The sequence below is a fragment of the Ahaetulla prasina genome, chromosome 2 (genome assembly GCF_028640845.1).
Source record: "Ahaetulla prasina isolate Xishuangbanna chromosome 2, ASM2864084v1, whole genome shotgun sequence".
In the NCBI taxonomy this organism is placed as follows: domain Eukaryota; kingdom Metazoa; phylum Chordata; class Lepidosauria; order Squamata; family Colubridae; genus Ahaetulla; species Ahaetulla prasina.
In genome coordinates, this window is record NC_080540.1 from 75349926 (window position 1) to 75372288 (window position 22363).

General features: G+C 38.8%; 1 protein-coding gene across 1 annotated transcript in view; it reads left to right on the top strand.

Moving 5' to 3' along the window:
* Nucleotides 1–492: 492 nt before the first annotated feature.
* Nucleotides 493–22363, top strand: part of LOC131190057 (semaphorin-3D-like) — a 47378-nt gene continuing 25507 nt past the window's right edge. Inside the window, exon 1 of the mRNA XM_058166929.1 lies at nt 493–645. The gene's annotated coding sequence lies outside the window, so the exon portion shown is untranslated. The remainder of the gene's footprint in view (nt 646–22363) is intronic.

Genomic DNA, 22363 nt, shown 5'->3' on the forward strand with positions numbered 1-22363 from the left:
GTTCCAGACTTCTCAATTTACAGCCATTTAGCTGAAAAGCCTGATCATCTTTCCATAGCCATGAAGCAAAGGACAGCTGAAGTAGGCACTTTCTGGTCTTGAACTGTATGCAGACAGCATCGCATTTATTTAATGTTCAAAATTAGTTCTTGGGTTTGTTTGTTTGTTCCTCCACCTGATTTCCTTTTGGTTCAGCCTAGAGATAGGAACTTCATTTTTCATTGATTATATGTAAGTAGCTTAGCTGGCACATTTTTAATTATTTATCATGAACTACATTGTGTATAACTGATTACCATGAGCAAAGGTCCAAGTTTCCCCTTCATGTCAGTCTCTGGAAAAGTTGGGGAAATGGACAGTTCACCACAAGAGGGCCTCATATCTCACTCCTCTTTATATTATCAAAGAATAAGGCTGAAGCTGACATGATTTGCAAACTAGCAGCTTCTACTCCTTTTTATGAATGGATGCTGTCTCAAATGACATCATAGCCTCTCCATTCCACCCCTACTTTGGAGTCGCTGCAGTTCACAGGTGTTTGGGTGCTCTTACAGTAAAGGCGGCTGGTTTGAGACAGAATAGTGGATATTCTGAAGACAGCCACACATTCTTGAATAGCACTGAATATAGGAATCATCAGGACAGGTGAGTTCTGCTGCATTTCTTTGAATGGGATTTTATTAGAAAGAACATGCTGGGCTAGTTCTCTGTGTTAAGCATTTCTCTTTATTTATCACTATATGAATTGGTTTGAGGAACCGATAGATTAGGTTGGACACTACCAATGTATACGAACATTCACTACTGGAATGTGTAATCTTTCCATTTTGAGGAGATGAGGTGCACTTTTATATTTCATGGCAACACTTTCTTACACTAAAGAGAGCAAGCAGTGTAAAACAATTATAGGAGTATCGAAGATCGTGGACTCCCTGTTAAAATTTGAGAGTATTTCATTTCAGGAAACATTTTTTAAACCAGCAATTGGGTTAAAATGTCTTTTACACTTCTCTAATTAGTATTCATAGAACTGGGAGATTGGTAATGCAATCTTATGCAGGTTAATTCACACGAAAATGCTTAGTGAGGTTTTCTTGCAAATGCATTTAGGAAGAGAGCCTAAAACTTCAGTCCCATGCGGGGGTAGTCAGAAGAAAGTTCAACTGTGAATGTATAGATGTATATGTGTGTAAGAGTTCACTTACAGTCACAAATTATCAGTTTTGTCTTTGTTACCACGGGTCTTAAGTATTCTGTTTCTCAAATTCTGAAAACTCAATCTTTCAACCCAGTTAGACCTAGTCTCAGCATGGAAGCTGAACAGCAAATAATCATGCTTTGATATGATACAGTATTAAATAGAAATGTGTAATAAATGTATAGAAGCCTATAACCTGCACATAAGTAATAGACAGATTGCATATTAAAAAGGCATATTTAAAGGAAATGTAACATTAATCATAGTATCCAAATTTCCCTTAAGCATGCCACTAAGAAATATTCTGATTCTGTGAGAGCTAACATTTAATATCTCTTTCCTACACATACACAGGGCAAACATAATCACTTACAATCTGACTACTAAGGCAGCCCAATTATCTACAAATATTGTAAATCAGCAGATATATAAAAAGGGATGAGTTAGAAATTCAGTATTTATTTATTTATTTATTGGTAACTTATTAAATTTGCTCTGCTTATCTTTTCCTTTTAATAGATATTTTTAATAGACATTTTTCCTTGTAACAGGTATTGTACACACACACAACACACACACACAATATTTTCTCTTTTTTATTCTCAATAGTCTAAGCTATGTAAATAATAGAACGTTAGTGTTTTCAAAGACACTATATAAACATCAATGTATGGAAACCAGACAATGTACTAAGATTTATAACAACTAAATAAGGGGAAAAACATGTAATAGTCCTTTTTTCCTGACCAAGTTACAAGCCCTTTGCTGATATGCATCTATGTTTGCATAGCTGAGCTGTGTAATGAGGAAAGGGGAGGTGTGGGGATCTCCAGAACAGTCAAGGGCACAGACCACTTTGGGTCTATTGGAGTTCTCCAACTGCGCTCCTGAACAGAGAGAGACATGAGTGTGGAAGCTAGAAACATTCACTATTTGCAGTTTCCAAATTTAGCCCTGGAAACACTCGCTAATAGACATTAGGACAAATACACAGCAGCTCTCAGTAAGAGAAAGTGACACATTTCCACAGCTGTTCTTACATCAACCTAATCATGGCTTGTTTTAATTGTGCTTTGTTGAATAAACCACAGTGGGAAGATTGAAGCCATGAATTGTGACTTATAAATCATGCTGACTTGATAACACATATTGTGCAAAACAAAAACTAACCAAACAGCATCTTATCTTGGTGTAATGGGTGAATCCAGCCACTTAGAGGTGGGTTCAGCAGGTTCTGACCAGTTCTGGAGAACCGGTAGCAGAAATTTTGAGTAGTTCGGAGAACCGGTAGTAAAAATTCTGACTGGCCCCGCCCCCATTTATTCTCTGCCTCCCAAGTCCCAGCTGATCAGGAGGAAATGGGGATTTTGCAGTAACCTTTCCCTGGAGTGGGGAGGGAATGGAGATTTTACAGTATCCTTCCTCTGCCACACCATGCCCACCAAGCCACACCCACAGAACCAATAGTAAAAAGAAAAAAACCCACCACTGGGTGGGTTTAGAATCACCACTGATTCTAAGTGTAAAACTGGCCTGTGTGGTTCAGTATTTTGAAAGTTCTGATCCCAACAGAAGCAAGAAAGATCAGGCTTGCAGGGGGGGGCAGGCACTAAGTGAATATGAGAAAGCAATGTTAGGAAGCAGTGAAAAAGGCCAGTGCAGTTCTGAACTACATTAACAAAAGCATTACAGATAGTTATTGAGTTACAACTGGTCGTTTAGTGACCGTTCAAAGTTGCAAGGTTACAACAAACCCCCTCCCCCCAAAAGGAGTTTATGACCCAGAGTTCCAATATCTGGATTTATTTTTTGCAGCATTCCACAGCCACGTGATCACAATTTACAACATTTTTGCCAGAAGCTGGTGTTTACTTCTGGCTTACAGCAAAACACATCCCATAGAGCACAATGGATGCACTTAACAACTGCAGTTTACGCTTAATGACCGTGGCATTTGCTTTATGACTGCATTGCTTGCCATAGCAAAACAAGGTTGTGAAATCGGGCACAGTGACATGGTGGCCCATTTTGCAACCGTCAGGACTTATGACTGAAATTGCAGGTTCAATTATGGTCATAAATCAAGGATTAGCTGTACTTCCAGGGAAGTGTTTCCTTTATATTCTGCATTGGTAAGGCTTCATTAGAGAGCTCTGTCCAGTTTAGGGCACACACTTTAAATAGGACACAGAAATGCTGGAGCAGGTTCAGAAGAGTTACCATGGAAATAAGAGATCCGGAAGCGAAGTCCTATGCAGAATAGTTAAAGAAAGGGACATGTTTTTACTCGCAAAAGAGAAGACAAAGCAGAGATATGGCAGGAGTCTACAAATATCTAAAAAGCTTTCACATGAAAGAGGAAGGAAGCCTGTTCTCTGTTTCAAAACGAAAGAAAAACCTATGAGATTCTGGCTGAAAATTAGGAAGACTTGTTCCTCTTTTGAAGCAGTGCTTGGAAACATGGCAGACTCCTCTTTATTAAAGGTATTCCAAGGGATTTAGATGGTCGTGTTGGGAATGATTAACTGGGGGTTGAAGTAGATGACTGGTGAGATCCATTCCCAACCCAGGCATTCTATGATACCTCCTATGAATTTGGAAATAATCAAATTGGGTAGAGTCAGGTGCAAACTATCTCCCAAAGTCCTTGTGAAACAAAAGATTATTTTTATCTTAGGAAACTGTAGTTATTTTCATTTAGAAGGGGAAAAAAATACAAGAGTAAAAACACTAAACCGGTGGCTAGTTTCTTCCAAGACATTCTAATAAAACAAGAAGCCAAAATTACAGTATACTCTCTGATCAGTTTGTCATATGATACAGTGGGGAATGCCTGGCTAAGTCTATTTTTATTGCTGTCTCCACTAATGCTTTTCTTTAGAGTCCTGCTTTTAATGATTAGGTTAAGAATGTCTATAAAGAGGCTTAGGAATCCTGCTACTCATACCAATCCCAATTTTATTAATAATTAAAGTGATTTTGTCAGGGTGTATAACTTTTTTAACGTTTTGGTTATTCCATTGCTAAAGACTGTTCCTTCTGACATCGAAAAATAAGTTAATGTCTTATCAACATTTATTAAGTTCCTTTTGGATTAGGTATAGTGCTGTAAAGTTTAAACAGCAGAGCAAACCTGCTCAGTCATACAATGAAGCAGTGCTGATATCAGTGCTATAGTCTGCCCTATCAGGCCCTGAGCTTGAAAATCTGAATATAGGGAACACCTATCATTTCACTAAATGGCTGGGTTTACACATTGCACTAAAACATAGCTGTATTTTGTGGAATAAGCCACAAGTGGCTGGGTTCATGCAACATATGAGACTGTAACCTGTTTTCTAAGGGCTCCCTGTACAAAATCAGCTAAATCAGTACCAGGGGTATTCTCTAAATTAGGCAATAATAAGTTCCAGCTGCAATTTATTATGTTTCTCCTTCACACTGTATTAATTGGTTGTGTTATCCTTTCAGAAAAGTATTAATGTATTATTTCAACCCTCCAGAGCCATTAATAATCCAAATGTAATAAAGTGTGTTTCTTAAAAGCTGCATTTCAACAAAGGTAAAAATCGAGGATGCAATGGCTTAGCAATTAAAGACGCTGAGCTTGTCAGCTGGAAGCTGCCAGCCAGGGTTTGAGACCCGAGCACAACACAAAGGGGTGAGCTCCCGTTTCTGTCCCAGCTCCTACCCACTTATCAGTTCAAAAGCATGAAAATGCAAGTAGATGGTAATCATTTTGGTGGGGAATGCTATAGTGTTCTGAGCACCTTTGGCATATAGCCATGCTGGCCACGTGACCAGGGAAAATAACAATAGCATTTAGACTTATATACTGCTTCACACTACTTTATAGCCCTCTCTAAGCGATTTACAAAGTCAGCATATTGCCCCTAACAATCTGGGTCCTCATTTTACCAACCTCGGAAGGATGGCAGGCTGAGTCAACCTTGAGCCGGTGAGAATCAAACTGCCAAACTGCTGGCAGCCGGCAGTCAGCAGAGTTAGCCTGCAATACTGCATTGTAACCACTACGCCACCGTGGCTCTTCGGACAACGCTGACTGCCTCAGCCAAGAAGCAGAGATGAGCACTGTGTCCTAGATTTGGACATGACTGGACAGGGAAGCCTTTCCCTTTCCTTTTTAAAAAATCCATCACCTAGAAAGCTTGGATTCTCAAACTTTGCATTGCCATAATGACTTTCTAAGCTTTCCATTAGGACTGACCTTTCTCATCACCCTGATAGCACAAATCCCAGAACCTGCTCAAGATTATACAGAAACCCATGAGAAATGCAAGAGTTTTGGAATGTAGGAGACATAAAGATATCCCCCACATAAAGAACTCCTCTTAAATTGGATAGCACTTCCTGATAATAAAAGGTTAGAAAATTTGATCCCGGTTGAGATCTGTAGGTATCAAGAGAAATAGCCTGATGGTGCAGTGGATTTTAAACGTGTATTAACTTTAATGATTGGGTCCCTTTCAGAAGCAGCATCTGTTTTTTCAGGCTCACCCAAATTACTGATGCTGTAGGATCTGAAAGATGTCTGTTTTTCACTGACATTGGAACTTAGTTCCTTTTGGAGTAAGCATTACAGAACTAAGTTGGCCTTGGGACAAATTGTACTGGTACTCAGGTAACTGGAGCTCCATTTGAATTCAATCACAGATAAAGGGCTAAGTCTGAAAGTACTTCGCCCTTCCATTCCATTCCATTTGCTGAGTTAAATTCTTTGCCCACAGACAACACAGCGTTTCAGCATTGCTGCCTAGTTGCACAGAAAGGCAAAATAATCTGTAGTTCTGTAGTGTTTCTCTGATTTGCAAGTACTTGCAGAAGCCTGGCCTTTTGGGAAGAATCCTGTGGCCAGAAATTACTCATCATTAATTCTACACAACACCATAACTATCAAATGTGAAATGTTTTATTGATCAAAATATGTGTTCATTTATCCTAACCACAATTCAAGTGTTCAGCAGACAGTAGAATCCTCTCTTAATGTTTTCTCCCAAGCACCTGGTTTTCTCTCCACCAGCACCCCTTTCTGCTGACCTCTTCTTGGTGATGGTTTACAGAAGAAGGAGAATTTATTGATAAACTTGGCACCTGGATTCTTTCTGCTGTCTCTTTCTTTCTAAATACAGACCTCTAGGGGATTACAGGGGGGAGGAACCTTTGAGGTAAGCAGTCTGTAGGAAAGGGAAGGGAAGTGGGGAGGGAAGGGAAGGGAAGGGAAGGGAAAGGTGTCAGGCACATTTGTCCAATAAAAACATCTCAGTGGACTTTTGGAGGCCATTGAAGAAGGCTGCCATGAAGAATGGCAGTGGGAAAATTCAGACAGCAATAGACATAAAAAACACAAGAGCAGCGCAAACTGATATCTATTTTCTCTTAAGTACAGAAGCTATGTTCACATGATGCTGTAGCTTAAAATGAAGCTGATTGGTTTGTGGTTTACTCTGTTGTGAGAACACACCCAGTAAGTTTACTGGTTGTGCACACTTAGAAAAGTGAGTTCATTAACAAAATGCAGGTTACAGTCATACTATAAGTAAAAGTGTTACATGAACACAGAACCCTGTGTTAACTGGGGACTTCCCGGAATAAATCAATTTCTATCTTAATTGTTCTTTATATAATTGTTTCTGATTGTTTCCCCTTTTTATTATTAAAGATTATAAAGGATGTTTCACATACTGCCAAAAAAAAAAGTATCCATTCAATGAACAGCAAGGGTGAGGCATTCTATAGAGAGTGAATATTTCAGAAAATAAGCATCAAAGATCAATGGGAGCTTGTACAAAGCAGCCTCCCTGACCCAGTTCCATGGCTACCTGAAATGTTCTTCTTTCTCACAGTATTTGCCTCAGAAGTCAAGGAAGCAAACAAAATTTCAGCTGGCACTTCAGGGCTTTGTAAGCGTTGGAGACCGATAGAAGAATTTAGCTTCAGGTTTGCAGGTCTCAGATCCGTTTTGGGCTTTGACCTTTTTCTTGAGAAGTCTTTGTGCATTAAGTTAAGCTTAGTTACCTCAGTTACAATTTGTTCAGCAAATCATTTTTAGTAGTCTGAATTCATAGCACACCCAAAGCCCAAGGCGTGATGTCTTTTTCTATCTCTGTCCATTATTTCATGCTCAACAAAGGTGTCTGATGCATTAATATCAAACAAAAAAGAGTTTGATACTGCTCTGGGCCTTTTCTTACATTGATTTTTCCACAAACCGGCTTCATGGATCCTGAGATCCCATAGTTTTAATCTTGTTTTGCTGCATAGGACATAGCTGATTGTTCACATATTATGTTGAGCCGTAAAATTTCATTCACAAACCACAATGGCCAGTCAAAACTAAACAAACTACACCATATTTTCTCAGTTTACCATAACTTACAAATGGCAGTGACTACACTGAAACAACCAACTAAGCTACGTCTTAGGTTCTGTTGTGTATCTAGCATTTACAGCAAAACATAAGGTGATTTTTCTTTGAATTAGCATGTTGTGGGAATGTCATTGGTTAATCAACTGCAGTTTAGTTAATCTCTTGTGCAAAGATAGCCATTATGGATTTCAGGAATATGTGAACCAAATACAGTATTCACTGAAAAAGAAACAAAATATGTACTATACAATGGTGGACTATCCATGAAAATAGATATTTGACTCTTAGCAGAGCCTCCTAACTTTCTAATAAATACATAAGGAAGAGTAGAAGCCTGCACTCAACCCTAGGTCAGATTTTGCATGAAGGTGGCTTCCATTCTTTACCTAGCCATAAAATGGCAAGAACTCCTGAATCAAAGGCAAGCAATGGGGATTCAACTCTTGCACCACCAGCGAAGTCTGGTCCAAGCAAGGAGTTTGTAACAACTGAGAAAATGCCTCTTATACAGCAAAAAGTTGCAAAACACTCTTACACAATGGCTAGACTCAAACTAGGTTGTGATGTGAACAAGAGTCTACCCCAGGGGGCTTTCTGACATCTGACTTCACCCAGCTTTCTTCCCACTGCCTCCACAGGAGGCAGGTCTAAGAACCTTGTCCCAAAATGTAACTCAAAACTTTGGCCACAGATTTTGAGATCTTTCAGAGACAGTGAAGTGGGACACTGAGGAATGATGCCTCCCCAGGGAGGGCAAAGGGCAGACAGGAGAAGCCTAGGCCCAGTAACAGGACACTGCTTCTAAGACTATGGAGCAGAGCAGACTGGCCCAGAAAGGGCACCTCCAAACCCAGGCCATTGTTTAGAGCCGTTCCAGATGAAAATATTTGACAAGAAACAGATAACAGAAAGATACCCTCCCTTTCTCCCTCCATCGCTCATTAAAATGCTTTCCCTAGACCTTGACAAGCCCTCCCACACCCACTTCTGCTATGCCAATTACTAGCCCAGCAGGAAGAAAGGGGGAGAACAGATAAGGGGAGGGCTTCTGATTAAAAGAAAATAAAGTCCAGCTTTCATGTTTCCAACCCTGGAATGAGTGGGCTCAGAGTGGGTTAGAAAAGAAATGGCAATGCCTCTGCAGATTGGCCACTCGGATCAAACACACTAATCATCTCCATACCATAAAAGGCTGGGGATTATATCTCCCCGCCCCCAGATGTTACCTTATGTTTGTTTGATTTTCAGAGGTCTTCCAAAATGCCTTTGGAGGGTACTGGCTCTGTCTCCACTCAGGATTAACAAAGTCAGTGGCAGGATTCCTAAAAAGAAAGGCAGGAGCACAAGGAGCTTTCCCTTCTCCACCACCTGCTCCACTTTTTCTCTCTAAGCTTCTTGTGTCCCAGACAGGCATCTCTCACAGCGGACATGATCTCCAGACCAGCTCAGCCTCTGTAGCCAAATGGGGGAGAGGGCGGATGGTGGATGGTGACCTGGCTTCCCTAGACAGGCGGCTGAGACCACCCAGGTTCTCTACAAAGGCCATTGTGCAGCCAGCAGACACCATCATGGGTTGACCTGATCCAGCTTTGAACAGATGACCCAGAGGGTGGGGGGTGGGGAAAGCTTCTGCATTTAAAAGCTGTGCTCTCTACCGCCTGCCCTTTCGATGAATAGATCACCCGTGACAGTGATGAGCAGATAATCTGATTTGGAAGCAGACCCACCTTCTTTCCACGGCCACACACAGTGTCATTGATTTGCCAAGCTTGTATTCTTCCAATCTTGACCAAATTATATTTTTCCTAAACCTCAAACAGTTTTCACGTCTACTATTAACAAGGTGAACGTTCTATTAATATGAATTTTTGGCTTCTGTCACAGGCTCGCTTCCTTAAAATAAAAAGTTATGCTCTCTGACATTTGAAACTTGCTATATTTAATAATATTTAAATATATTATATATATATTTAATAATAGCAAGCTGCTGTGGCCTAGAGGTGGAGCTCTTGCTTCACAATCAGGAGGTTGTGAGTTCGATCCTAGGTAGAGGCAGATGTAGGATCTCCTGCTTGGGTAGAGGGTTGGACTAGATGACCTGCAACTTCCCTTCGAACTCTGTTAATCTGTAATAATCTGCACTCTAATCCCAAATTCACCCCTGTTGAAAAGCCAGAAAAACTCATTGAATTAGAAATGACAATGCAACAAGAGAAAAGTATCCCTCTACCCTATACCACATTCAGCTTTTGGAAGAAAGCAATATTTTCTGCCTATCTCATACAGTCCTAAAGGGAATTGTTGAAAAATAGCAAAGATAGTCAAAAGCACAACCTTTTCAAGTCCCAGCAAAGCCAAGATCTTTGGTTCAGGTTTACATTATTCTTTTGTTTCAACCCTAATCCTTCAAATCGACCCTCATACTACTTCCAGCCAATCAGGGGTGTCCAAACTTGGCAACTTTAAGACTTGTGGACCTCAACCCTCAGCTTTGCTTTTGCTGGCTGAGGAATTCTCGAAGTTGAAGTCCACAAGTCTTAAAGTTGCCAAGTTTGGACACCCCTGCACTAAATCAACTGCAACCAAAGCCTGGCACACAATTCTTTCTGTCCCTGTGTGGCTGTGAGGTTTGGGCAACTAAGCCATTTTACTACTGGCTCAGTTTTGAGGCTTTTTCTGTAGCATTTCCTCTGGAGTGGAGGAGCAGGCAGTTTGTGTTATTCCTCGGCTCCTGGGTTTTATATCCTCTGCCTGCTGAAGGTACCCATCATACCTAGCTGTCTTTTATTTCTTTAGGTGGGTGGCTTTTTCACTCCTCTGGCACAATTAGCAAGGGTCATGGGAGGTATTGGCAAGACTGGCCATTTTTCTGTTCTTCCATTGAACAGTCAAATGGCCTTTGTATTCTTCCACTTACTGATTCTCCCCAAGTCCAGGGAATGGCAAAGAGGACACTTTTGCAGCTGCACGAAACTACTGCAGAGGGTCAAATTGATGACCTCAGTGGTTGTGTGAGCGTGCCCAGAGGCTCCTCAGGGCAAGATCTATGCTTATGTCAATGTCACTTGTTGTGGAGTACTTGCGTCTAAGACTGCACTGCAAAACTGACAATGCAAACAGCAATCGGACACATCAGATGCCATCAGGAATTTGAATTGTTGGACTAAATGTCAAGCCATTTGTTAGACAGGTGATAGGCGTCAGTTTCATCCTACATGATGGCATCCCTATGTAAAAGGGCAGAAGAATGTAGACCTTTCAAGGATTATGTTACCTTTGTTATCCTACTCAATTTTAAATGCACATATTTGCCTTTTATGCATTCCCTGTAATATTATTGATGCGTGTATTAATAATTTAACTCTCTTGGTGCTATTTTCAGCTGAGTCAGTGCTGAAAAAAGCAATATATACGCCACTGCTTTTTAGGCAAGACTGCAAGCAGTTTATTACCAAAGGGAATTGTCAAGACTATGACATGTTTAAGAAACTCATCTAGTCTTGTGCGAAGCCAATTTAACCTCTTGGGTTGTGTCATTCTCAAGATGTTCCAACACTGATCGTTTCTAATCCACTATGGGACGCTGCTATTAATATAATTGGAGAGACTGTGGCTGTTGCCATTTTGGCAGGCTACAGCTGCCATTCTTTGAACAACAATGGACTAAATTTGTAAGAGCAAGGTGTAATGATAGGGCATGGAGGAATGCCAATGAAAAAAGCTGTTATGATCCGGCTTGCCACTCTACCTTCCCTTCCAGCCCACTTGCTTCCCATTCACTAACATTTCCTTTTATGACTGTTACTTTATAAAAATAGATGATCTTCCTTAGTAACAGTAATGTTAATTGGGTATAGAGAGATTTCTCTCGACATAATAGCTACTTCCTACTATGGCACTGGCTTGTAAGTGTAATATTCTATTGCCTTTGATATCAATCAGCATGCATACATTTCAGGATAGCAGGCTTCTTATATCCAAGTATTGTCTGATGGTTATCAGTTAACCCTTAATAAATTGGATCGTTATACATGCCACCTTTCAACAGCAAGTGTTTTTGAAGAGCAATTGTAGCTGTAAAGATATTTGCGCCCATAAAATTAATGAAATGAGGATGGTTCCTACAAGCCCTTGGTACACTAGGAAAAGCAATTAGTTTCAGAGGAAGTGAATGAGTCAAGGAAAATGGTCTACAGAAAGAAGGAATTAATTTCCTTTCATTTCCAGCAACCCAGTTCAAAAGGGGCAAAGAGGCAGGTAGTACATTCTGACGGTGAAGGCTGAAGTATTCTCCTTTATGTGAGGGGTGGTCAAGGGAGAACTTTAAATTCAGCCTTTTGTCGTGTTGTTAGACGACTCGGCAGTAAAGACGGCTGTGTCTTCCAAAGCATCACCTTAAGAAGGAAATTATATGAAAACGGCTCTTCTTTTGTCAACTCTGTCAATGGATCCATTTTGTCAACGGATCATCCATTAAAGTGATAGGATAGGATAGGACTGTGATTGCTCCACACATTTACTGTATCTATGGTTATTATTATCACTGTAGTTTATTCAAAGACTGGGTTTGCACAACATTAGGAAGATCAGATGCATGGAAGGCTATGCTAAAATGGGGCTGGCTAATTTATAGTTTGGAATCTCATGCAACTGTTGAAATGGATCTGCGGATAACCATATAATCCGAAGACAACTGTTCTGGGTGACTAAGAAGCAGGAATTCCCAAGCAAATAGGGATAGGACTGTTGTCACTCAGACAAGGGTCAGTTCTTCAGTTTGTGTTTCTTTTTGGCTAAGCTCTTTTTCATCTCACTCATTGAGATACTAATGACTCACTTATGCAACTGTTGCCAGACATATTCTGTCTACAGTAGGTCTGATTCTGACCAACAGTAGTTTGCTGTGAGGCAAATCATATGGGAGGCTCCTTTGTAGTTTCTAGAATTTTAAGAGCAGTGATAATAAATCGGTGGCTAAACAGGAATCTAGGGAATGATGAATGGTGGTGACAATTCTGAAATAGGGACAGTATTAGCTGCAGCACTCTTGGAAGAAATTGGTTGAACTTCTTGCCAAAAATAACACAATCCCTTACTCAATGCAAGGGAGCATAAAAGAGCCACCAGTTTCTTCTCATGAGAGCAAGTCCAGGCATCAGTAAGTTAATCCCTACTGAAAAATAACAGCAATCAGGCTAATATTAAGTCTTTTAATGTAGAACAGGTAGAAGTGAGATACTGTTATTTGAAAAGCTCAATGTTGGCAACTTTTCCAGGTTTGTCAATCCAGATTTCATTTCTAGAAAGCTATTATTGTACCTTATCCCTCTGAAAAGTTCCTCAAGGAATAGGATCATATTTGTTGATCCATCTCATGTTTTCTTGTATTTGCATCGTCTGGGCTTCAGGTCCTCCGTAAGTGAAAGTCCTAGATTTGATAGAGAAATATGCTGTTAATATGGTTTTTATGATCAAAGTTTACTGAATAGCTTTTGAAATCATAGTCTTTCCACAGGTTCTACATCTGTATGTATGTCCAAAGTGTGTGTGTGTGTGTGTGTGTGTGTGTGTGTGTGAGAGAGAGAGAGGGAGGGAGGGAGGGAGGGAGGGAGGGAGGGAGGAAGGGAGGGAGATGCAAGCATACACACACACATTACTCTTTGCTATTTCTACTGGCTCTTTCCTGAACTACAGTCTGGAGTCATTGATATAATGCTTGAATTTCAGCACATGGTGTTATTCCTACCCATCTACAAGCTTGCAAACATTTAGGAAAGAATCAAGAAGTTAAAAGAATATTTGGAACAGAGGTAAAACTCCACTAGCATCAATGAGACCCTTGCATTAGTGATTGGTTAATACCAATAACATCCAGACTGTTTTAGGAGCACCTTTTCACCTGCAGTAAACTGAACAATGTGCTTTGAATATGAATATTACAGGCTCTAGTCTAGGCAGTGTATAAAGTCAAAATACAAGTCACGATTAAAAACTGCAAACATTGACAAATGCTACTGTAATGGCACAGATTCTCCTCTTGTTGCTTAATCAAAAATGGCATTTCCCCCAAAATAGTTCAACTATTTTCCAAAAGGCCATAAGAATGACACCATTGATGCTTCAGGGTGTAGGCTGTTTCAAAGGACGGGAGCAGCCACTGAGAATGTTTACTCTATGACCCATCATATTGTATCCTGACCCTTAGCCAGCCAGGTGAGAGAATTTACTTGGGCTAGACAATGTCTTCCTGAGTTAGCATCATATATGAACAGTGCTTTGATCCCAAAGCTGGAGGCAAATGATAAGAATTTGTGGGATATTGCACTTGCCTGGAATGAAAAGCTAAATGAAGCCTGTTTCCTAGGAGCATTTATATCTCTGTTTTATTGGTACAGCTATGAAAATGCCAGTCAGATCAGCATTTCAAAAGAGAAATCAGAAAAGAGCAAATCCTTTTTTTGTTAAGAAAGATGTGCTTCAATAGATCTATTGGGAAACATCTCATAAAGTAATATTCTCAACTTGGAACCTTTTCGAGTGGGTGGGAACTAGAACTCTTTGAATACCCCCAGGCAGCAGACAAGCACAGAATACAAAAAGCCATTGGGCTGCAGGAGCATTATCATGATTCTGATTAACAAAGGAGTTTTGTCAAAGTCTGATAGCTTATCAGGTTGAATTGGCCGTACCTTGATGCTTTCAGGAAGTGAAGTGATTTGTCAAGGCAGAATAACTTAATTAATAACATGTAATATGTTTTGAACTTAACAAAGAGACGGAATCCAACAATTGTGGTTTGTATACTATGGCCTTCTGGCTTAATATGTTGTGTGAGATCACGTGCCAGCTAAAATTAATATTGTTCTTAAATTAGACTTAGTATGATATACTGTATGAGCCCAATCAATCTTTCCTTTTTCAATTTCTGATTGGCAGCTAACCATATGCAGCATTCAGATCAAATTTAAGTAAATAAATAAGAGCATATTTTGGCTGTGTTCTCACAACATATTGATCTATAAGTAAGCCACATGTTGTGTGAAGCCAACCTATGCACCTTCTTTAATGGGTCACTAAAACATTGATTTCATTAAATACTGTTCAGGTAGTGCTCAACTTATGATCACAAAATTGGGGCAATAATTTCCATTGCTAAACAAGGAAATTAAATGAGTCATGCCTGGTTATACAATCTTTTTGCCACAGTTGTTAAGCAAATTGCTGTACTTGTTAAATGAATCATGCAGTTGTTAAGTGAATTCAGTTTCCCCATTGACTTTGCTTGTCGGAGCTAGATGGGACGATTGCAAATGCTAATCACATGACTCAGGTACACTCAGGTACACATCACATGACACAGGCACAATAAATACAGTATATAAATACATGATGGTTGGCAAGTGCCCAAATTTTGATCACATGACTTCATGGATGCTGCAACATAAGTTCACTTATTCAGGCCATTTATAACTTCAAACGGCAGTTAAATGAATGGTTGTCAGTCAAGGGTTACCTATAAACTGGGTTTGAATTAGCCTTGCATTTTTTATGCATATAAGGTCAAGAGCAACAAGGAAACCTTCCAGTCTGGGTAAACGCATTGTGTTTTAAAGCCCATTCATTCATACAGACAGGCAGAAAAACACACACACACCGAGAAATACAATTCAAAGCCCTTTTTTCCAGTGTGTCGATGAAGATTCTCAGCCATCAAGGTACCGTTGTCTGGAAGTTGAGTCAACTTCCAGCCAGACTTTTGGCCGATAAATTTTTCAAATACAGTTATCAGCACAAATCATCTGAATAAATTCAACAAAGATTTATTAAATATTCATACTGCTCCAATAATCTGGATGAGTACTTAAGAGTAATAATTTATTTTATCTCCTTGAATTGTTGACCAGAGTTTTGCAGCTCAGATCTGGAAACCCTACTCACATTTATTTACTCAGCATATGGCATATCATACATGGAGTAGCAATATACATTAACATTATTAGTAAATGTTAGTAAACTAGATTAGTAAACACAATAAAATATAAATGTTAAAAGGATCTACTCATAGTTCTGCACTGCTATACTAAATTTTGAAATCAATATTACATCAATCTAGTTTTTATCCCAAGCATATTCCCATTATTTTAGGATCCAAGACAGGGATGAAATTCAGCAGGTTCTGACAGGTTCTGGAGAACCAGTAGCGGAAATTTTGAGCAGATTGGAGAACCGGTAGCGGAAATTTTGAGTAATTCAGAGAACCGGCAAATACCACCTCTGGCTGGACCCAAAGTAGGATGGGAATGGAGATTTTGCAATATCCTTTCCTTGGAGTGGGGTGGGAATGGAGGTTTTGCAGTATCCTTCCCCTGCCACGGCCACCAAGCCACACCCACAGAACCGGTAGTAAAAAAAGTTGGATTTCACCACTGATCCAAGACTATCTTGGAAGACAACATACTAGTGACATGAGATATACGCTATGTAGTGATGGACTCTGGGCTTTTAAAATGTAATTCTGGATTACTGTGGTACTGAATAATATATTATCTGTTATAAGCTGCCCAAAGTCGCCTTATCAGTGAGTTGGGCGGCATCTAAATTTAACAAATAAGTAAATAATCATCAATAATATTTTTTTTAAATAATTCTTTTGTGCACTTTTACTGAAAGTGAAAGTGAAAAAAAAACAAGTTGTCTTACATCCAGGTTTTGAACATGCAGTAAAGAAAAGCATGGATAGAAAAAGGGATAATAAACCATATTACTATAAAATATCTGAACAAGGAGAAATGTAAAGACATTTATTTATTTATTTATTTATTTATTTATTTATTTATTTATTTATTTATTTATTTATTTATTTATTTATTTATTTATTTATTTATTTATTTATTTATTTATTTATTTATTTATTTGTCAAACACAACAATATATATAAATATAAGCATGAAATAACCATACAAATTGGATGCAACCAAACGGAACATTAGGACAGGAACGGTAGGCACGCTGGTGCTCTTATGCACGCCCCTTACAGACTCTTAGGAATGGGGTGAGGTCAACAGTAGATAGTCTTTGGTTAAAGCTTTGGGGATTTTGGGAAGAGACCACAGAGTCAGGTAGTGCATTCCAGGCATTAACAACTCTGTTATTGAAGTCATATTTTCTGCAATCAAGATTGGAGCGGTTCACTTTAAGTTTAAATCTATTGTGTGCTCGTGTATTGTTGTGATTGAAGCTGAAGTAGTCTTCGACAGGAAGAACATTGTACTAGATGATTTTATGAGTTATACTCAGGTCACGCCGAAGGCAGCGGAGTTCTAAATTTTCTAAACCCAGGATTTCAAGTCTGGTGGCATAAGGTATTTTGTTGTGATCAGAGGAGTGGAGAACTCTTCTTGTAAAATATTTCTGGACATGCTCAATTGTATTAATGTCTGAAATGAGGTGTGGGTTCCAGACAGGTGAGCTGTAATAGAGAATCGGTCTAGCAAATGTTTTATATGCTCTGGTTAGTAGTGTAATCTTTCTAGAGAAGAAGCTACGCAAGATTAGGTTTGCAACTCTTAAAGCCTTTTTTGTGATGTAGTTGCAATGGGCTTTGGCACTTAGATCGTTTGATATGAAAACTCCAAGGTCTTTGATGGAGTGAGGGTCATCTTCAAGGTAATGTCCATCAAGCTTGTATTTAGTGTTCTGATTCTTTTTTCCAATGTGTAAGACAGAGCATTTGTTGGTTGAGATTTGGAGTTGCCAAATTTTTGACCATTCCGACACAAAGTCAAGGTCTTTTTGAAGAGTAGCTGCATTGTTGGTAGTGTTAAATAGTTTAACATCATCGGCGAAGAGAACACAATTACTTATAATATGGTCACAGAGGTCGTTAATGTATAATATGAAGAGTGTTGGTCCTAGAACGCTGCCTTGGGGGACACCGCTATTGACAGAAGTAGGATTTGATAGGGCATTGTCTATTTTGACCACTTGTTTTTCTGTTTAACTGGAACGCAGTTATCCAATTATGGAGTGGTCCGGAGATGCCGTAGGATTTTAGTTTTAGAAGAAGTTTGTCATGTACCGCTGAGTCAAAAGCTTTACAGAAGTCTATGTAAATTGCATCTATTGCTTTGCCCTGATCAAGATTTGTAGTCCATATGTTTTTGCAGTGAAGAAGTTGTAAATTACAGGATAATTTTTTTCTGAAACCAAATTTTTTATTAGAGAGTAGGTTGTTTGTTTCAAGGTGGAGGGTGATGGACTGGTTGATGATTGATTCTATTACTTTGCAGGTGACGCAGCATAAAGAAATTGGTCTGTAATTTTCAACTACGCTGTGGTCTCCTTTTTTGAAGACAGAGATGACCATGGCTAGTGACCATAGTTTGGGAAGGATCCTTTTAAGGGTAAAGAAAGGCAGGGATATTCCATGAGAATTCTCTTATATTCATTTGTTTGTATAACTAGAACATAAAATGTTAGGCTCCCTGAAATATGGATAGTCACACACAGTGCATTTACAGTGGAAAAACCCTTGCTTTTAGCATTTAAGTCTGAAACATCTCCACTAAAATCATGGTCGTTGTCCCTCAAAATAAGAGTGATACTCCGAAAGCTAGTTAAATTGAAGAGTGAATTAGGAAAGGTACAAAAAAAGAAAAAGTACAAAATCCCCTTCTACATCACTGTGGTCCACACCTGTGATGTGGTTCACTTTTCTGGGGTTACAGTACACACTGATCCATAAATTGACCACATTTTACAGGATACTAATTTAAAACAGGAATGGTGATCTTAAGGTGATTTAAGGAGTCACTCTGTATGAGTTGGGTGGTTACATAAATTAGTTTAATGAATACATAAAATATTATTATAAAGTAACACTGGAGGATTTTAAGATGAGATTGGACAGCTATTTGTCTGAAATGTAAGGTTTCCTGCTCGAGCAGGGGGGTTGGACTAGAACAGGGGTTTCCAACCTTGGTCCCTTTAAGACTTGTGGACTTTCAACTCTGAGAGACTAGAAAGTCTCCAAGATCCTTTCTAACTCTGTTATTCTGTTATATGGTTCAGTGTATCATTTGAACTTAGGCCATGTCTTACTTAACTCATTTCAGATCTGAAGAGAAATCTACAGCGTTTTTTTAGATGAATTTTGTCAAAGAACTTAAGATAACTGCAGAATGCATCTATTGGCTTACTTTATACATTTGCTGTTCTATAGAAAAAAATCTGTTTATTAATGTTGTCTTCTACCATTTTTTTATGTAGGATCTATCTGAGCCTGGCAGAGGACCCAAAATAAAACAAAAACAAAAACAATTCAAAGGCTTAATTTCAGCATTTGCTAAAATGGGTCTATCGCTTTTATGACAAAGCTGATATTACAAAATGCTGTCCTAATGCCATGGTCAGCTGTGTCGTTACAATACCTTTTAAATCAGACAGACCTGCTTTCATACTATACTTTTAAATTCCTAAATTCATGAATACCTTCTAGTGTTTTCAATTCTATGAGCAAGGATGTTGGAAATGGAATGAATAAATGACTGAATGACTGAATGAAAGAAAAGTGACAGAATAATTGATAATATTTTTTACTAATTCCCTGTTTGTTTGTTTGTTTGTTTTTAAATCATGTAATATTTTGATTATGATATCTGTCAGTGTTTGGGTTTTTAAATCCATAAAAAAAAATAACTTTCTAAGAATTTATTTTCCTTTTCATTTCTGAATATCGCATAAGCATTGAAAATCATGCCAAGTTTGATAGTGCTGTTCCACTCATTCTTGGCTCCTGGAGAAAGCTAATGTATGGATAATATGGAAATGCTAATTGGCATATGTTATCAAGTACCTTCCTCTGTCCTAACAGCTTGTCCTCAAACACGATCTCATGTGTTGTGTTTATATTAAATGATGAACAGATGATAACATCAATCAGTAATGCAAAAGATCAGAAGCACTCTGCTCTTCCTGTTTCCTGTCTCCTTTTGAATAGAATAGAATAGACTTTTTTATTGGCCAAATGTGATTGGACACACAAAGAATTTGTCTTGGTGCATATGCTCTCAATGTACATAAAAGAAAAGATACTTTTTTGTCTGATAAGATCTGAACTTCTTTTCTTGCAGATTGAGAGCCAGAATCTATTTTCATTCAGAAGTCATCCCCAATACAAACTTAGGGGACAAACTTCAAAACAAACCTCATCCTTTCTATTTAGACAACCATTTTGTTTTTTTAAAAAAATTGGTAAGATTTTAAAAATTGATGTAATGGCATGCGGGAATGACCTTGGAAGAAGGGTGGGTGGGTGGCAGACTGGGGGGAAGAGATGCCGCCTAGAGAACAATCAAATTAAGGTGGAGAGGGAGTCTGCAGCTGCGTAACAGGCAGAGAAAGAAACTCAGAAAGGCTCCACCCTAACTTATCAGGCTGTAAAAGAGAAGAGGGAAGATAGACGATTTCACACTTACAAATTTCTGTTAATTTAGCCTTGCAATAAAATAGAATTAGCCCACCTGGTCATGTTTCCTGTTTGATCAGCCTAATAGCTGAAATAGCTTTAATATTCATTATCCTATATAAAAGAATAACAGGAATAGAGAGAAGAGAAGGAAATTACATGAGCAGAATGAGAAGCAGAATTTTGCCATGAAATGTCTCGCTCCTTCAATGGATGTCAAAGAATTTTGCCACTATGGGAGTAGATATGTAGAGAGATGCTCCCTGTGGAATAGAATGGAATGGAATGGAATAGAATAGAATAGAATAGAATAGAATAGAATAGAATAGAATAGAATAGAATAGAATAGAATAGAATAGAATAGAATTCTTTTTGGCCAAAACACACAAGGAATTTGTCTTGGTGCATGCGCTCTCGGAGTACATAAAAGAAAAGATACACTTGTCAAGAATCATATGGTACAACACTTAATGATAGTCATAGGGAAACAGTCAATATAAATCTTAAGGATACCAGCAACAAGGTTATAGTCATACGGTCATAAGTGGAGGAGATGGGTGATAGGAACGATGAGAAGATTAATAATAACGCAGACTTAGTAACTAGTTTGACAGTGTTGAGGGAATTATTTGTTTACCAGAGTGATGGCGTTTGGGAAAAAAACTGTTCTTGTGTCTAGTTGTTCTGGTGTGCAGTGCTCTATAGGGTCGTTTTGAGGGTAGGAGTTGAAATAGTTTGTGTCCAGGATGTGAGGGGTCTGTAAATATTTTCACAGCCCTCTTTTTGACTCGTGCAGTATACAGGTCCTCCATGGAAGGCAGGTTGGTAGTAATTGTTTTTTCTGCAGTTCTAATTATCCTCTGAAGTATGTGTCTGTCTTGTTGGGTTGAGAAACCAAACCAGACAGTTATAGAGGTGCAGATGACAGACTAAATCCAGGTTGTAAATCCAGGTTGGTTAAAGACAAACTCTGGCAGGTTAAAATTATTTTTAACTCCCTTTAAAGTAATGACAAAAATGATTGAACAAAAGTGAAAAAAACACAAGGAGAAAACAAAAACTATGATAAATAATTTTAACAGTAAACTGGTACAATATTGCATATACTTTATTTATTTATTTATTTATTTATTTATTTATTTATTTATTTTGTCATAACAGTATATATTTATCTCCTGGTTTGCCAGTTGCGCCCCTTCCTTGATCAGGATGCCTTGTGCACAGTCACTTATGCTCTCGTTACCTCTTGCTTGGATTATTGTAATGCTCTCTACATGGGGCTCCACTTGAGGTGCACCTGGAGGCTTCAGCTAGTCCAGAATGCAGCTGCGCGGGTGATAGAGGGAGCTCCACGTAGCTCCCATGTAACACCACTCCTGCGCAGACTGCACTGGCTGCCTGTGGTCTTTCGGGTGCACTTCAAGGTTCTGGTTACTACCTTTAAAGTGCTCCATGGCTTAGGGCCTGGGTACTTATGGGACCGCCTACTGCTACCCCATGCCTCCCACCAACCCGTACGCTCACACAGAGAGGGACTTCTCAGGGTGCCGTCCGCCAAACAATGTCGGCTGGCGGCCCCCAGGGGAAGATCCTTCTCTGTGGGAGCTCCTACCCTCTGGAACGAACTTCCCCCTGGTTTGCGCCAAATATCTGACCTTCAGACCTTCCGCCGCGAACTGAAAACACATTTATTTATTCGCGCGGGGCTGGCTTAAATTTTGTTGGTTTTTAAATTTATATTATGAATTTTAATGGGATTTTAGAATTTTAAACGTTTTTTAAAGTTTTAGGCCAATTGTGTAATAAGTTTTTTAACTCTTGTTTTTAATTGTATATTGTATTGTTTGTTTTTATTTTGGCTGTACACCGCCCTGAGTCCTTCAGGAGAAGAGCGGTATAGAAATCTAATAAATAATAATAATAATAATATAATCATTAACATGAAATAACTATATAATATATAAACATATATATGAGCATAAGTATGTAATAACTATATTAATTGGATATAATGAAGAGGAGCAATAGGACAGGGAACGGTAGGCACGTTTGTGCTAATGCTATTATTGGAATAGATATGTATTTCTATTACACTTATATAAACTGTCATATTTTGAACCCACTGTATTTTTTATAAACGAGTCCCATATTTCAGTATACTTGTTGATACAAAGTCTGTGCCTATAGGCAATCTGCTCAAAGGTAGCAAGTGTAATCTGATCCTTAATCCATTGAGTAAATGGGGCCATACACTTTCCAGGGCTGCAGTATCAGTCTTTTGAACATAGTTAACTGTTTACGTTAACTGTTA